Source organism: Lepisma saccharinum, chromosome 17 (genome assembly GCF_977018435.1).
Source record: "Lepisma saccharinum chromosome 17, izLepSacc3.1, whole genome shotgun sequence".
Classification (NCBI taxonomy): Eukaryota; Metazoa; Arthropoda; class Insecta; order Zygentoma; family Lepismatidae; genus Lepisma; species Lepisma saccharinum.
The window spans coordinates 58,386,743-58,404,103 of NC_139245.1; the positions used below are offsets into that span (position 1 = coordinate 58,386,743).

General features: G+C 38.3%; 1 protein-coding gene across 1 annotated transcript in view; it reads right to left on the reverse strand.

Moving 5' to 3' along the window:
* The window catches only part of LOC146001431 (uncharacterized), a 79,935-nt gene extending 62,931 nt beyond the window's left edge, over positions 1-17,004 (reverse strand). The window contains exon 1 of the mRNA XM_083138751.1: positions 16,693-17,004. The gene's annotated coding sequence lies outside the window, so the exon portion shown is untranslated. The remainder of the gene's footprint in view (positions 1-16,692) is intronic.
* Between the last annotated feature and the right edge of the window lie 357 nt (positions 17,005-17,361).

The window sequence follows — 17,361 nt, forward strand, 5'->3', positions numbered from 1 at the left end:
AATTCACATTTTCATTTTAGCACATTTTGTGGCAAATATACCTAAAAATATACCTTCATGGTGTTTTTAAACTACTGTTTTAAATTGTAGGTCACATGGTGTACATGTATTTGTGACAGTTTGATATGTTGGAACCGATTTTTGAGGAAGTTGTTTTCCATTATTTCTCGCTCGACAAATGCAGATGTTACGACTCCCCTGTGGTGGTAGGTGAGCACTCGATCTCCACTAAAATTGCACCACTTAGCTCGAAACACTTGTTGCGCGACAAATACTGATGATGCAGCTTCTGTGTGAACCCCGCCACTTTGCTCTGTGGTACAAATTGTTCTGATAGAAGTTGAGAAAATCCTGGGAAATATTTGATTGAATGTGGCTGTGGGAATCCAAGTACAACATGCATTATAGTTTTCTCTTGGATAAAATGTTGGAAAACTTGTGTGTTCTAGATACACAAATATGGCACATTTTGTTTATTTAAACCTAAAAAATACAAGAAAGTTGGATTTCAATGTATTTTTCGTTGTTTAAGCACATTTTTAAAATTTGCAAAAAATGCCAACAATTTACATTTTATGCCAAATTCTCGTGAATTCACTATTTCGAATTGGTGAAAAATGTATCCACACATCACTGCACATTCATAAACACTACTTTGCACATTTTTCACTATTATCACGTTTGCAAAAAATCAAGGTCCCTACTAATTGGAACTTACTTTCTGAATGCCCCTTGTATAAATGAGTAGATGAAAAGTGAAAATATAGTAGGTCTGGCAGAGAAACGTCAGTTACTAAAGAAAGTGATATGCTTTTAGGATTGAATGATTCGAGTAATTATGATATTAAATTTTTGCGTATTTATTATTATAATTTTATTTCATAATATTGGACATTCCACGAGTTTAAACAGACAGGACCGAAATGAAGGGGGGGTTTGCTGAATTGCAATACCAGCGTTGCAGAAAACTTGAGGTTGGGAGCATCATGCACTTGTCAAATTTATATGACGTTTACCAATGCACATTTCTGTTTAACATTTTCGTGACATTATTCAACATATACAGGGTGTTTCAGAGCAATACAGACACTACCTTTTTCTCGAGAACGAGAGATCATATCAAGTTGAAACAAAAAAATGCACCACTAAGTTGGGCCCAAAGAATCCGTAGAAAGTATTTGCAACAGCCAGAAAGCCACCCTTTGTGGTTTTAGTGGGGGGCACATGCCCCATTCAGGTAATTTTCAAATGGGAAGGGTATGTTTGGAATGCAGATTCGGAAAGGTGTGGAAAAAATACGATTGTGATATGAAACATTTGTCTGTATCACCTACAGTTTTCCGTGTAGAAAATGGTTTTGCAAAAAAAGGAAGGTGAGCCAAATCGAGTATACCGAGCTTAACAATTAAGATAAGTGTAACACCATAACAGTTTCGGAAAGTGCAGGACACAAGCTTTCCAACGATGCCACATGATGACTGTGGGACTAAAAAAGGATGAAACCGCATGACCCAAAAAAGGGGGTCTAAAGTTAGGGAAGAACTCGAAAATTTCAAATGGCAAGGAGGGAAGGGGGTCGAGTAATACCTCCTTGTAAAGGTCACAGAAAAAGTGAAAAGGATGCGAACATGATTTTGTAATCCACTGACCAGTTTCAAAATGACAACAAAAACAATTCCGACTCCTGAAGTTGGTTACCTTGCTTTTTATTTTTGGTAAGGGTTCCCAATCTATAATGTATTTTTTTTTTTTCAAAGTATCAGAGGTGAAGGATGAAGTATCGCAGAACTGTTGAAATGATTCGAACTTTGTTGAAAAAAATTACCACTTTTTTGATTTCCAAAAAGTACAATTTACACATAAAAAGTATGAAAAACGAAATATGCTGACGAAGGCAGTAATTTATTTTATTAAAAACATAAACTAAATGTAACATTTCAACCTTCTAGCAAGGTCTTCTTCAGACTCTGTATCAAGTACAAATGTAACAAGATACAAAAACAGGGCATTATATATACACAAACATTACTCCCTCCAGACTATTAGAAAGTTGTTCTGGAACTTTCTAGCAGGTGGCTTTCCCTTGTCAAATGTATTAGGTGCATTCAAATGAAAAGGTCCATTTCCTTGCAGAAACTTTATTACAGTAGTTGGCTACACATATTCACCGTATGAGGTAAGACACTGGTCCCACTTTGAAACAAGGTTATGAAATCCTTGGTAGAAGAAGTCCTTGTGCTGGGAATGAAACCATTCCCTGACAGCTTCCTGCAGCTCAGGACTCGAGGCAAAGCGTCGTCCTCTGAGGTGTTTCTTCATAGGAAAGAAAATGTGAAAATCACATGGACTCAAGTCAGGACTTTAGGCAGGGTAGACTAGCACTTCCCAATGGAATGATTGCAACATATCCAGTGTCTATCTGGCTGTATGGGGACGAGCATTGTCCTGGAGTAAAATGATGCCTTTGCTGAGTTTTCCTCGACGCTTATTCTTGATTGATGTCCGTAGACGATGCAGTGTTTCACAGTACGTGTTTGCGTTAATTGTGTGTCCCTCCTGAAGGAAGTCCACTAGCAGTGGCCCTTGGTCATCGAAAAATATTGTCATCATAAGTTTGCCGACTTTAGGTAGTGACTTGCTTTTCTTTGGTTTTGGTGATCCTCTATGCTTCCATTCCATACTGTCCCTCTTTGATTCTGGCTGGTAATACGGGCAGATGGATTCATCTCCAGCAATGATTTTGCTGATAAAGTCGTCACCTTCATTCCTGTATCGCATCAAATGAGCCAATGACAATCCCATTCTGCACATTTTTTGTTCCTCCGACAAACACTTTGGCACCCATTGTGCGCACACTTTCCTGTAACCCAGTCTGTGCCTCACAATATCATGCACACTACCCAATGACACGTTCACTTGTTCGCTAATGGCTGCCAGGGATATTCGTCTGTCTTCTTGAATAAGGTTGTCAGTAGCAGCCACTGTCCAATCAGGAATGCGATTTTTCAACTGTCCCGGCCGAGCATCGTCCTTCAACGTGTTTTGTCCACCACAAAAATGCCTACACCATTTTCTCACTGTTTTGTCTGATACACATTTTTCATACACAACTTTCATTCTCCTATGAATCTCCGCTGGATGTACTCCTTCGGCATGAAGAAACCGAATGACACCCCCTGTTCTTCCTTGGACACGTCCCTTAATGACACCTCCATTGTTCAGCACAGCATTCCACCTGGGGGGAAGAAAGTGAAGGTGATTAGATAACGGACACGTGCTACCTGGACACACTTGCGCATGCGCAGATGCCTCATTACTAAAACGTCACATATACCTGTGGGTATACAAAACACATGAAATTACTGTCTGGTATAAAACGCTTTTTCAGAAAAAATAAAATGGACCTTTTCATTTGAATGAACTAAGTACTTTCGCCTAAAAGGCTAAACATATTTACTTCTACATAGAATGTGGTTGGACTTTTTATCTCACCCTCTTTTTCCTTCATTTTTCTTCCTTCTCCTCTCCTCTTTCTCTCTTGTCCTTTCCACTCTTTCTAACACCTTCTTCCATTCTTTGTTTAACTTCAGTCCCCCATTGCAGTTCATTGTGTCTTCTTCACCTTTCTTCTCTATTTCCTTGGCCTCCTTCCATTTTCTCACTAGCATTCTCTTCTCCCTTCCTATCTGCTTAGCCTCATCCCACTCTATGTCATGTCCTGTTTCTCTCGTGTGTTTAAATATCACATTTCTCTCTCTCTTAAGTCGTACATCATCCCTATGTTGTTTCAACCTGTCTTTCAGCCTCTTTTTCGTTTCTCCTATGTACTTACTCTGACATTCTTTACATTTCACTTTGTAGATAATCCCTTCCTCTTCCTCTTCTCTGTTTTCCTTTTTCTTGTCTGCATTCTTTGCTATTCTTAAGATGCTTCTCCCTCCCTTCCTGTAAGTTTTAATGTCCGCTTTCCTAAGCACTTTGCATATCTTTTCTGTGGTCTTCCCCATACTCCTTATTCCAAACCTTCTCTCTTTTTCTTTCTCTTCCAATTCTCCCCTGCCCCTTTTCTTACTTCTTCTGTTTATGTCTTGCTAGAAGGTTGAAACGTTACGTTTAGTTTATGTTTTTAATAAAATAAATTACTGCCTTGGTCAGCATATTTAGTTTTTAATAATCATGGAAACAAGGCTTAATGGTGTTATAAAAAGTATGTAAAGACTTTTTTACACAAGTATCCGTGCTTCCCATTGCCAAGAAATTAAAAAGAGAAAGAATCACAGAATAGTACAAAGGATTTTGGAAGTGCATTTGAAGAGTTCTGAAAGCAATTACCACTGGACGCAGTTCTGAAAAGTACTATTTGTCAGTGAAAAGAAGATGTAAAAGCTTTCTTGGTACTTTAGTATTACACGGACCACCTCCAAATCGTATTACGCCAAATACGATTCCCACTTATGGAACCTAACCTAACTGAATAACTCATGTTTGTGAGGCGAATATAATAATTTAACGTAGACAAATGAGGTAGTCCATATAATACTAAAGTACCGCTTTCTTACACAAACAATCCATTTCCCATCAACACGGCTCTCCACAGACTACTGCCATGTTTGCTCGGATATCTGTTCACATGACGCTCGAAGGGATGCCATGCTTGAAAACAGCACTTACGGAAATTATTGTAATGCTAAGAGCCCTAAACCTTGCCCAACTAACCTAACTACTAAAGCATTTAGGCATTATTTGAATGCTAACTAGAGTTGCAAAAAAGCCGGCTCTTTTGAATGGATGTTTTTTTCCGATAAAAAGCCAGCTTTTGGGGGGAAAAAATGGAAATTTTGGCTTTTTGACTATTTGCCAATTACAGCTAACCTATTTCACTTGAAGTTACTGTTATGAGATTACAGGTTTATAGTAACATATTTTACAACTAGCTAAAGAAATTTACATGATGTATCAGCCAAGAGACAGAAATTGGCCAATCCCAGTCGACACATATTGAATAGTGGTTCAGATTCAATTTTAACTCTAGCTTACCAAGGGAGGGGAAAGGGGGGGGGGTCCACCACCTCTATTTTGTAGATTCTTCAACTGTTTGAAAATAAATTACATTGTTCCCTAGGATGTTCCCAATATTTCTGTATTACTTTTGTACACAGAAACATAAATGTAATGTAAATAGGAGGCAAAATGCACTTGGTGGGCTTATCAGGTGATATCTTTGAATGCGTCTCATTCGAGACACTCACGCCAGTGACAGTGTACAATTGGTTGGTAATGATGGTAATTATTGTAATTACTGTATTTAAAAAACAACTGTACTTCTACAAACAAAAATGCATTAATAAAAAATTGTTGTGGATTTAGTGAGTGATAAAATATATATATATGACACTCATGTAATAATTGGTTATTATTTTTTATTAATGATAGTAATTTTTGTAATTATTATAATTAATAAATAACTGCACATATATAATCAGCATCCGCCCCCTGTGGTGGAGTAGTTATCAAATCGTGCTGTGATGCCAGGGGTCTTGGGTTCGAATCCCTGCCTGGGAATGGATGTTTGTCAGCGTCCATTCTTCATATCATCCACACATCTCCATCTTCGTCAATTAGCCAAAAGTGGTAAAAAAGGAGATGTAAAATAAAGCAAATCAATCAATAAAATCAATATATAATCAGCAAAGGAAGCAGTGATTCAATAATAAAATAGTTTATTGAAGTTTAGTAATTTTAGTGATAAAAAAGTGTGGGCCTGTGAGCCTCCCCCTGGTATGTAAGTTTCTTCTATGGCTCAAGCAAGCTAGGGGTAAAACTAAACGTGCAGTCCTGATGAGCATATCTGACTATGAAATGGACTTTAAACAAGCATTTTACATGTTTGTGTCTCAATTTAAATGTTGATGTCCTAAAATATGATACAAATATTAATATCAAAATTTGTATTCGATGTTGCAGGACAATTAAAAATCTTTACTGTTCACAACACATATGCAGAAGTATACATATTACGTCAATGTGTGTGTATATTGATGAGGCAAACTGAGCAAACGTTAGAACATCGCCTCTCCACACAGTACGCTGACCCAATCGTGCAACTAATACCTCGCATACCGCTGGCCTAGCACTAACATTCCTCCCTCGCTACTGGGTTCGTCCACATGGAGGTAATCAACCCGATGGTAGAGGAATGGAAACCTGCAGGTTCAACACATTATGACAGGGAATAAAACTTCATCTATGGCATGAAAATGGCACACAGTTATTGTAGATCACAAAACCGTCAGGATGAGCACAGTAAGCGCCGAGAGCGAGTTGAATCACGGAGCATGCCCGAGGCATCGAGATGAGATGGCGACACCGGCATGAGCCTGTGGGTAGCCAGCGGCTATTGGGCCAGGTAAGTGTGGAAAGAGCTCTGTCTTCATCATCTTCCCTCTTCTCGGCCAGGTGGGCCAACAAATTAAACTTAACCTCTCACTTTTCTTCAAGCTACATCTCTGTCTCCAGAGATCCCCGTCACTAAATGGAGTCACACATCAATATATCCTGTTTAACGGAGCTTTGAAACGGAAGCGACACTTGGCTATTGGAAACCAACCCTTAGAAGTAAATGTAACTTTTTGAACCGAAGCAACATAAGCTGCAAGTGTAGCTTGTCACCTGGCCTCTACCCTTTTCTCAGGAACTTTCAGACTGAAGCAACAAGTGACTTGTGTCACTTGGAAGCAGACCTTTCCACCAAAGTGCGACAATGAGCTGAACATGTCACTGCATGTTGCTCAGACTATACTGTTTTCTCAATTGCATGCACCGTGCCACTTTGGTCTGTTGTTCTTGCATGCACATTGAATGTTTTGCTTTATACTGAAGTAGACTGTGTCGCTTGTCATCTGTGACTTCGGTCTGAAAACTCCTTCAGTGGCATGCATCATGCCACCTCGGTCTTGTTTGCACGTGTGTGTTAGATGCTTGCTTACAGACTGAAGGGGCCCAAGTCATTTGGCACCTCATTCAATGTGACACCCCCACTGTACTGCCATGTGTTGTTTCAGTCTGAATGTTCTCCATACTTTACAAGATTGTTAGCTACTTAATCAGAGATTACGATTTAATTTAGCCTGTAAATCACAGAGAACAAATTGCAAGTACTGTTGGTGGGAAAAGGCCGGCTTTTTAATAGAAGGTTCCTTTTATAATAATGAATGGGGATCTGGAGTGGAATAAAGTAATGTCGTTGCCTTGTAATAATAAGAGGTCTGAGGTTCAATCCTCAGTGGAGGCAGAGTGCTTCGGATCTCATTTCAAACTGTAGGTCCAGTTGACATTTCTTAAATAGATTTCTTTGACATTTGCGGCCAGTCTTATTTGCTTCTACGTCATTTTTTTGTGGCAGTGATTTTCAACCGCCAGGTCGCAAAAGGTCCGTTGCACCCAGGGGTTGACGACTAATTTAAATCTAATTTTATATTTGACATCAAGTCTATACATAATTGAACTTTCATTATACCATAGTTGATGTATTAATATTAATTAAGGCTGCATATTCATTTACATATAAACTTTAAAGATCAGAAATGTATTTATGAGTGAAATTGTTGGGATCAGGGCATCGACTTGTAAGACATATATTTACTGGGCTGTGGATTCACAAAGGTTGAAAACCACTGCAACAAGCAGCCAAAATACATCACAAGTTGTTACATGATCAGGTTTAGCGGGTATTTAAACAAATTATACATAATGTACTGGAAAGCCAGAATACAAATGTATTTTACTGAACACAAAATTTAATGTAAAGAGACATACTAGATTTTCAAAAGGTAGAGCCGTATTTTCTTCCTTGCTTCATCGATACCTGGTGGAGGCACATAGTGGTTCGGATCCCACTTTAAACTGTAGGCCCAGTCCCGATTTGGCTTACTGTGTATAAAGTGGACTTAAAATACCAAATCAATCAATCAATCTTACTTGCTTCATGTATGTGTTTGTATAATAAATTCACACATTGAAAATCATATTATATATATTATTTATTTATTTATTGAAATTTCCATTACAGCAGAAGCCATTTTAAACCGGAAAGAAATAACAGTAAAACAGTACACTAGTGTTAAAATGCACACACGAAACAAGATAAAAAAAATAAAATAAACAAAATATAAAAATAAACATAAACAAGTCAAGACAGTTCCAAGGTAACAGATGTGTTTCACAAAAGCATTACTTATATACAATTTTTTCTATGTTGGTGATAAAAGATGGATATGAACTGAATATATTGGTATGGTTTGAGATGACATTGAACTGATTTGGTAGCCTATGAAATAGCGAACGTTGAATGAGTGAGAGTCTTGGAGTTGCAGTGTGGAAAGTTTCCTTGCTCCGTGTTTTGTGTCTAGGCACACTGAGGGAGAGTTCGTGGAGTGGGATGCTGCATCTTAGGTTTCCATTAATTATCTTATGTAGTAATTTCATATCTGCAACGTATCTACGTGATTCTGGAGTATTTATGTTTAAGTTTATAAGCAGATCTCTCTTAGGTAGGTGTCTCAGGGCCAGAACTCTATATCGAATGATGGAGAGAAAAACACTGAGTACACTCTCATCTTTGAGGTATGATAAGGGGCAGCCATGTTCCAGATTGGTGAACAGTATTCTACAATGGGGGACACAAAAGTTTTGAAATAAATGGAAAGTGCTTTCGGGTTATGGATTTCGGTGAATCTGTAAAGTAAGCCTAGCATACGCATTGCCTTTTTTGTGATGGTTGATATGTGATTATCGAAAGTTAGTTTAGAGTCTATGAGGATACCTAGATCTCGGTGTTGTGCTTCTTTTGTTAGAGTGATGTCGGTGAGTGTATAATTACCTTCAAGAATGTTTTGTTTCAATGAAATTGTTATGTAAGAGCATTTCGAAGGGTTTGTGGTCAGTTTCCATCGCTTGCACCATTCAGAGAATCTATTTATGTCATTTTGGAGAAGTTGCATGTCTGATGGCTGTTTTATTTCTCTCATAATCTTGCAATCATCAGCGAACATTAGAATTGTGCTTGAGATGGGGGAATTAAAGAGGTCTGCGAGATCATCCAGATATAATACAAATAACAGAGGGCAAAGAACGCTTCCTTGCGGCACACCAGATATAACAGGAAGCCAGTTAGAATTAGTTCCAGGAAGTATAACACGTTGTTGTCTATTTCTTAGATAGTCTTTCACTATTTTTAACGTGTTTCCAGTTATATTAAATCTGTTAGCTAATTTATGAAGTAAGTAATGGTGATCCACTGAATCAAAAGCTTTGGACAGATCAAAGTACACAACATCCAACTGATTATGATTAGTAATTGCTTTTATGGCATAGGATTGCATAGAAGACAGATTGGTAAGGCATGAAGAATTTGGAAGAAAGCCGTGTTGTGCTGGGTTAATGTAAGGGGATGTGAATTTCAGAAGTCTATTTTTTAGAACCTTTTCACAGACAATAGCAAGTGTGGAAAGGAGAGAAATGGGCCTGTAACATGTAGTATCGTTTGCATTGCCAGATTTAAAAATAGGAATGATATTTGCTTTCTTCCATTGAGTGGGAAAGCAGCCTTCAGAGAAGCACCTATTATATAACATTGCAAGAGGAGTAGCTAGTGAGTGAGCTGTTTTTTGAAGGAAAATAGTAGGAATATTGTCTGGTCCAGATGCTCGGTGAGAAGAAAAGGAGGTAAGGAAGTGCAAGACTTCATCTGGTTCTGTAAAGACGGTAGAAAGAGAGTGAGAACAGATAGATTTGATAGGCGGGTGATGTAAAACATAATTTGAAATGTTTGATTGAATAGTTCAGCTCTATCATTACCAACAGCTGAAATGCCATTGTGTGTTGCTTCCAAAGGGATGCGTTTGGTTTGCCTTCGTGAATTTATCAATGTCCAGAATCTCTTCGGATTAGTAAGGAGTTCATTTGTGACTGTGTTTACATATTCTGTGTATTTCTGTTTCATAAGGTCTTTACTATGCTTACGAAGTGCTTTGAAAGTGTTGTGTGTGTGGGGATTGGGGAAACTTTTCCACAGCTGCCATGCTCTCTTTTTGTTGTGCAACAGATGATGCAACTCTTTATCGAACCACGGGGGAAACTTTTTGCTTTTCATTGTTTTATGTGGCACATAGTCCTGAATTAGGGCATGAATAACGTCTGTAAACAGTTCGACAGCCTCGGTCACGGACCCTTCGGAAAGCAGGTTCCAGTTGAAAAAGTCAATGGCTCGACGGACGGCGTTTTCTTCCACAGCAGAATCTTATGCCTGGGGGGTGCAGAAGGGGAGCTTCCTACTTTCACCGGGATTTTGAAGGTAGCGCATAGCGACTCGTGGTCAGACTGAAGCAGATTCAAAGAGGGCGTGACGTCACAGGTTTCAAACGAGGATAATATGAAGTCAAGGTTTTTATCTTTTCTCGTATTGTACATGTTGTGTTGAAGAAGACCCAGTCCATGAATAAAATTGTCTATGAACCAGTCCTCGTCTCCAGTGGTTGGTATGCCATCTACAGCATTATTCCACTTCATGTGCATATTAAAATCCCCACACAAAATAACTTCGTGGTTGGACAGAGCTGCCAAAGTGGAATCGTAGCAACACTCTAAGAGTTCTTTGGGACTATCAGGCCGATAGAAACAACCTATAAGTATTTTTATACGGTGGTTAGTACTTACTTCTATCCAGAGTAATTCGCAGTCTCGTTGTAAATCCAATCGTATCTTGCTGTGCCACTTCTTGTTCACACACACCATAACACCACCACCACCATGCATTTCACGATCTTTACGGTAAACATCGAACTGCTCATAGAGGGGAATTTCAACACACGAGATATCAGAATTGAGCCAAGACTCGCTAAAGCACACACAGTCGTATTCGGAGAACTCAGTTGTCATTAATTCACAGTCCAAAAACTTATTCTTTAGACTCTGCACGTTTTGATAATATAGGTGAAAGGCACCATCACTTGTTGTTATCCCCGTAGACGTCCCTGGTCCAGGCTGAAGTTCGACGTCTCTGTGTAGCAACAGCAGGAGGAAGAGGTGCTGGAGCACGCACTTCCGGGCGGAGGTCCCGGGCGAGGCTTTCTTCGAAGCGTCCTTGCACGCGCTCGCCCCTCGAAGAGAACAAAGCGTTGGAAAAGCACTCAAAGTTTTCAAGTATCTGTCATAGAACTGATCTCCAAACATATTCCCATCGTTTACTGCAATTTCACAGGGCGGAAAACACTTTTTCACTACGCAAATTCGCACTAGATCTAGCGCAAAACAGATAAAGAACGGAGCTACAAATTTCGCACAACCTGCACTGGGCGCCATCTCTAGTTATGTGAATATGTTTATACTATTTAATCTATTCAATAAGCCTACCGAAATATGAAGATAACACTCAGAAATAATCCCCATTATGAAAAGCCAGCTTTTTTGAAAACACTGTATATGTCTAGCTACGAATTACATGTTGTAAGGTAATCGTTCCTAATTTCGACAATGCGCCTAAGTTCGAGAGGGTATTTGAAAAATCGTAAAAGATAAGGAAACGATGCAGAAAATCATGTTTGTATCATGCGACAGTGTACAGGTTTACACAACGTCGTGAAAAGGGTGGTTGCACCAGATGAGACATAGCAGCAGCGCAGGAGAAATTGTGACGGCACTATCTGCTAAGTGCGAAAAATCAACTGCTTTGTAGTGGATTTCGTAAGAAGGTAAGTTTTCTACGTAAGGTTTTTACTAGTTTTGTGTTGTTTCAAAACAAATTACAACACTTTATTATTGTTTCAGAGCCATTTTCTGAGCTTCCTAGTCTGTTGTGGCAGACAAAGGTTGTTCATGTAACAAAATAAGGTGGCTGTGGAACATGTGAGCACAAAACACGGGTGGTGCACCAAATTTCGACAAGTGTCGAACCTTATTCGAAAATACACAATTTTGGGCTTTGATGTGCACTGAAAGGCATGTTGTTTACCATTCATAAAAATACCAGTTCCATTGCCCTACGGCAATTGCAACATTAATCCGACAGGGGTGTGTCGAAGTTTGGTGTCGTGCATGTCGAATTTTGCAACATTCCCTGAAAGGTCATTTCTGGGCTTTTTGCATACTATTTCTCTCTTCTGTCATTGCTATTTCCATGAAATCACTCTTTCTTCCTGCGTCACTAAATGTGAGGGACCTGATCTATACAAAATAGAAATAATAATACCAAAAAGTCACATTATAATGAAATGTTTATATTGGCTTAATGTGATAAACTGAACTAAAATTCCATGCAAATTAAATTGCCGAATAATGAAAATTTTGTCTTATGTACGATTCTTTAATGTTCTTAACAATTCTGTGAAAATGTTGCAAAATTGGTCTGATTAATGATAAATATTACACTGAACTAAAATTTGGCCTCGTGCAGTACACGATTTTCCTTGGTCTACGATTTTGTGAAAAATGTAGGAGTGTGTGGACAAAATTTTTTGGGTCGGAACGGGAAATTTTCGGGGCGGGAAATGTTCAAAATTTCCAAAAGCTCTTGAAATCTCGAATTCTACACGTCATTTTCACTTTAAGTGATTGTTTTTGCATTTCTGGTACAAAAACGAACAATTTTCGATAAGTTCTAGCCATTTACAATGCAGAAAACGTCGAGAATTAATGACTTTTAAAAATGACCATTCGGTATTTCTCAACTGCTCGGGATCCCGAAAGGTCGGGAATCAATTCCCGATCCCAGTCCTGAATTTTCGGGATCCCGCACACCCCTAGAAAAATGTTGCAAAATTGCAAAAATGAGAATAAAAGTAAGCTTAATTTTAATTTATTCTCTGATTAAAATCAGTTTTACATGTTCCTCAGAATGAGTAAGAAGGGGACAAGCTTGCTTCTTTCTGAATCCTAAAGGAGGCAAAATTCTTGCCCAGCGAGGAACAAAGGTTGTACACCGGAACCGCTTGATAATTAATTGACATTAAACATTATGCGCTAAAGGCTTTGTCCGTCAGAGAATTAATTTTCAACAAAGAACATGAATTTCCGCTATGAAATATTCCCACATCACACGAAACACTTTCCAGATGTTAAATTATATATTAATTAATCAAAGACAGCTTATTCCTCGTCCAACCATTCATTCGACAATGCTACAGGAAGTTATTACCGTAAGTAGTTGCTTGTGTAAAAATGAAGAAATATGTTCGATGTATAGTAAATGAGTACCATGTGTTATTGCGAAGTAAAGTACATCTGTAACCTTAGTGTGTTACTTTACTGTGAAACAGAACAGCCTGAAGTCTTCGCGCAAGTGAACAAAGTAACAAAAATGACAGTTCACAACAGCAGCTATAACTTCACGTCGTTAGGTTAGGATTGGTACGTTTGGTACTGATAGTCATTTTCGACATTTTCTTTTGCAATTTTAGTGTGCATACAAACAGTTTTTACTACCAAAAAGCAGCGAAAGTACTCTGAAATTGCAGGTTTTTACTTACAGATCAAATTTCTCGTTCATTTGTGTTTTCCATGCACTGGAACCCACTTTGGTAACAGTTAGATATAGTGAAAACACATTTCTTCAAATTTACAGGAGAAATGACGGGAAAGTACTTACGGAATTGAGTTTCTGTGGACTTTTGGAAGCTGGGAATAGTGTTTTTTTCCATTCGTGCAACTTATTCGGCATTTTCAACATTAACATATATCCGTTGCACCGATAGCTCATGCCACCATTACCGTCGACTACATGAATCAAATGTTCTGTGCATTCAAATATGTAACCCCCCTGTCAGTGTAGCAACCACGTGGTAGTTTTACAAGATGACATGTGAGCATTTTTCTTTCTCCCCAATTTAATTTTCTATGTTTGCCTAACCTAACTGAACCTAACTTAACCTTCCGTGAATGGTTTATGGATCAATTTTTGCTTAAAAACCTTTTGTGAATTTTTTGGTTCATAAGTTTGGAAACACTGCATATCAGCTGACGATAGACAACGTAAGACAAGATTTGCCCACCATGTTGTGTGTAACGAAAGCGAAGGTAAAACTGTCAAAGCCGGGAATCTGCTGTAACTAGTTTATTCTGTAATTGTTGACATTCGTAGTTACTTATTCTGCATTGCGGAAGATTGTTTAACAAGGGATTTAACTTTTTTTTAACAAAATTAGTATCTACTTATTTTCAACATGTTGAGTATTTATTGTTCGTTCTTTTCTCGCTTCCTGAACACGCAAAATGGCGGGCAAATCTTGGCTAGTGTTGTGTTTCAAATGGCAAAGCAGTGTTTCAACCTTCTTAACAGAAAAATTCGCGCATAGCCCCGAAAACCATTCCCGCATAGCCCCAAAAATCATTCACGCATAGACCCAAAAACAATTCTGGATCGTATAACCTTCTACGAATAGCCCCAAAAACCATTCACAATAGCCCCACTCACCATCACGGTAAGATTAGGTTAGGTTGCTTTAGGTTGGGAAATATAGTGAAAAAACTGTTTGGAAACACTTACAGGGATTACGTCATCAGATGCTCGCAATATCCGGTTCAAGTACATGGATGAAAATGCAAGCAACAGCTTTCGTGCATCGGACGGACATTATTATAGAAAAATACATGAATTAGCGGCCAAATACATTGAAAAATGCGAGAAATCACTTCCACGACCTTCCGAAATTACACAGAAACTCAATTCCGTAAGTACTTTCTCCTGTAAATTCCCGGCTTTGACAGTTTTACCAAAGCGAATTAGCAACGACCAATAAATACTTGTAATGTGAAAAATTACGCTTTTTTCAGTGAAAAAAACATAATCCCAAGTTGAAAAATGTTCCGCTATGCATATAAGGTAAGTACAAATGTAAATAATTCGGAAATAAACGAGTTAAATGTGCTTTCACTACATCTAACTGGTACCCCAACTTTATATTATGTAAAACATTGAAATCTGTATAATAAAAAATTCAACATAATGATCGAGGGGTACAGTGGGTCCACGGCCCCACTTTTGGAGCGATTTTACAATACCGGGAATTTCTCCCATTTTGTTTGAAATTCGGCATACTCACTAAATTAGGGCTCCTAATCACGAATCTGAAGTTAAAATTTGGCGCTCACGTGCCAAACTTGCAAAATAAGAGGGTCAGTCATCGCAACCGACAATGCACAATTGCTCATTATTTATCGCAAGATTTTCCGTTTCGAATACTTAAAGAACGAAATATATATATTCCTATGTTAACTATGTTTCCTAACCTAACCTAGTCTAACCACGTGCCAATGGTTCGTGGGGCTGGCACCAATGGTCCATGGGGCTAGCCATAATTCAGGAATTTCTATACGTGAGCGCCAAATTTTAAGTGCAGATTCGTGATTAGGAGACACAAATTAGTAAGTATCCGAAATTTCGAACAAATTGGAGAAATTCCCTGTATTGTTAAATTATACCGTTTTTTTTCTTCATATACACGTAAATAGAACTTTTGTTAAGTATGAATGGCATTCTCCTTTAAAAAATCATGGGTCAGTAGATTACGCACGTTTGGTTTGAATGTCATGGTATTTCTTTGGTTTCTTCTTCGTTTAAGCCAAAAATACTCCAAAGCAAAGAAAATTTATAAGTTCTTTAATTCACTATTTTGATGCCAAATTTACTCAGAATTAATTATTTCTGCGAATTCGAACGGTAACGATTAGATAAGCCAGAGATGGATTTCTTCAAATTTACAGGAGAAAAAAAGAGAAAGTACTTACGGAATTGCATTCTTGTGGACTTTCTGAAGCCGGGGAAATAGTTTTTTCGCATCGTGCAACTTATTTGTCCTGTAAGTAAGGTATTTTTCGTCACTCATGCATCTCCATTGCATGATAGCTCGTGCCACCATTGCCATCGACTACGTGAATCAAATGCTCCGTGCGTTCGGTTATGTAACCCCCTGTCAGTGTAGCAACCACGCGGTAGTTTGACAAGATGACGTGCCAAGGTTGCGTGTTGAAATTTATTTTTCTAAATTTTCCTAATCTAACTGAACCTAACCTAACCTTCCGCAAATGGTTTGTGGAACAATTTTCGATTCAAAACGTTTTGTGAATAGCTTGGGCGGTATTTATAGGTTCATAGGTTTGGAAACACTGCACATCAGCTGACAATACTGCATATCAGCTGACGACAGACGTGAGTCAAGATTTGGCCGCCGAATTAGCAACGACAAATAAAGAATTAAAATGTTAAAAATAACGTGTTTTTGATGGGGAAAAAAAAGTGATCCCCAGGTTGAAAAATGTTCTGCTATGCATATGAGGTAAGTAGAAATGATTTTTATTTGAAAAAACACGAGTTCAAAGTGTCTCCGACTTATCTAACTGGTACCAATAGCCTTTGAACCAACAGAGTGCGATCTACAAACGTTGCTCATTTTTAAAAAAAATTATTTATCTCGCCACACAACTAGAGGATACTCAGTTGAGGAACACGGTGGTTCGTATCCTTCTTTAAACTGTAGGCACGGTCCCGATTAGCCTTTCTGTGCATGAAGAGGACAAAAATAAACTCAACAAAAATCACGATACAACCAATCATCAAACATACAGAAGACCTCTGTTTTTGTTTCTTACAATTTTAAATTATTACCATTAATGTATTCTGGAACATTTGTTAAGATTACTTACAATTTGTGACTGACAGTTCACTATTTCCCTTCGAATCTCACTTTGTAGTCCTTCCTCTCTAATAGGTGCAATAATTAAACCCGACTTACTTTACTGTTTCCACAATTTTCCTCAATGTATTCACGTTGGTTTAACCAAAAACGTTCTTTACACGTAGATATGCTGTGCGTACATTTCAGGTTACTTGAACCTAGTCGCAAACTATATTCCTCGTTTCTTTTATGACAAAAACCTACTGTTTTTAGTTCTCGGTACGGTACAGGAAATACAAACATTCCCTCTTGTTAGCCTGATTGAGCGATTTACGAAAATGTCCTCCACCGCAGATCGAAACCATAAAAAAAAATGGTAGTGTCTGCTGCCACGTTCTTTTTCTGCTGGAACCTCAAAAGAGATGCGCGTGGCAGCAGACTCGGTCTTTATTTTTTCGTGATTTCGTCATGCTATGTGTGCAATTACGTCTGTAACCAAGACCATCTTGAGGTTCAGGCCACAGCGCTCAGTCAAGACGTCATCATCTGGAGGCGATCGTCTTTAAGCTGTAAACCCTTTGTCGTAATTTTACCGTAGGGAATTAAGGTATATTTATTTCTTTTATGAAGTTAAATTTTGACATTTACCCTTCAGACGAATATAGTTAGAAGAAAAACTATAATATTGAATATTTAC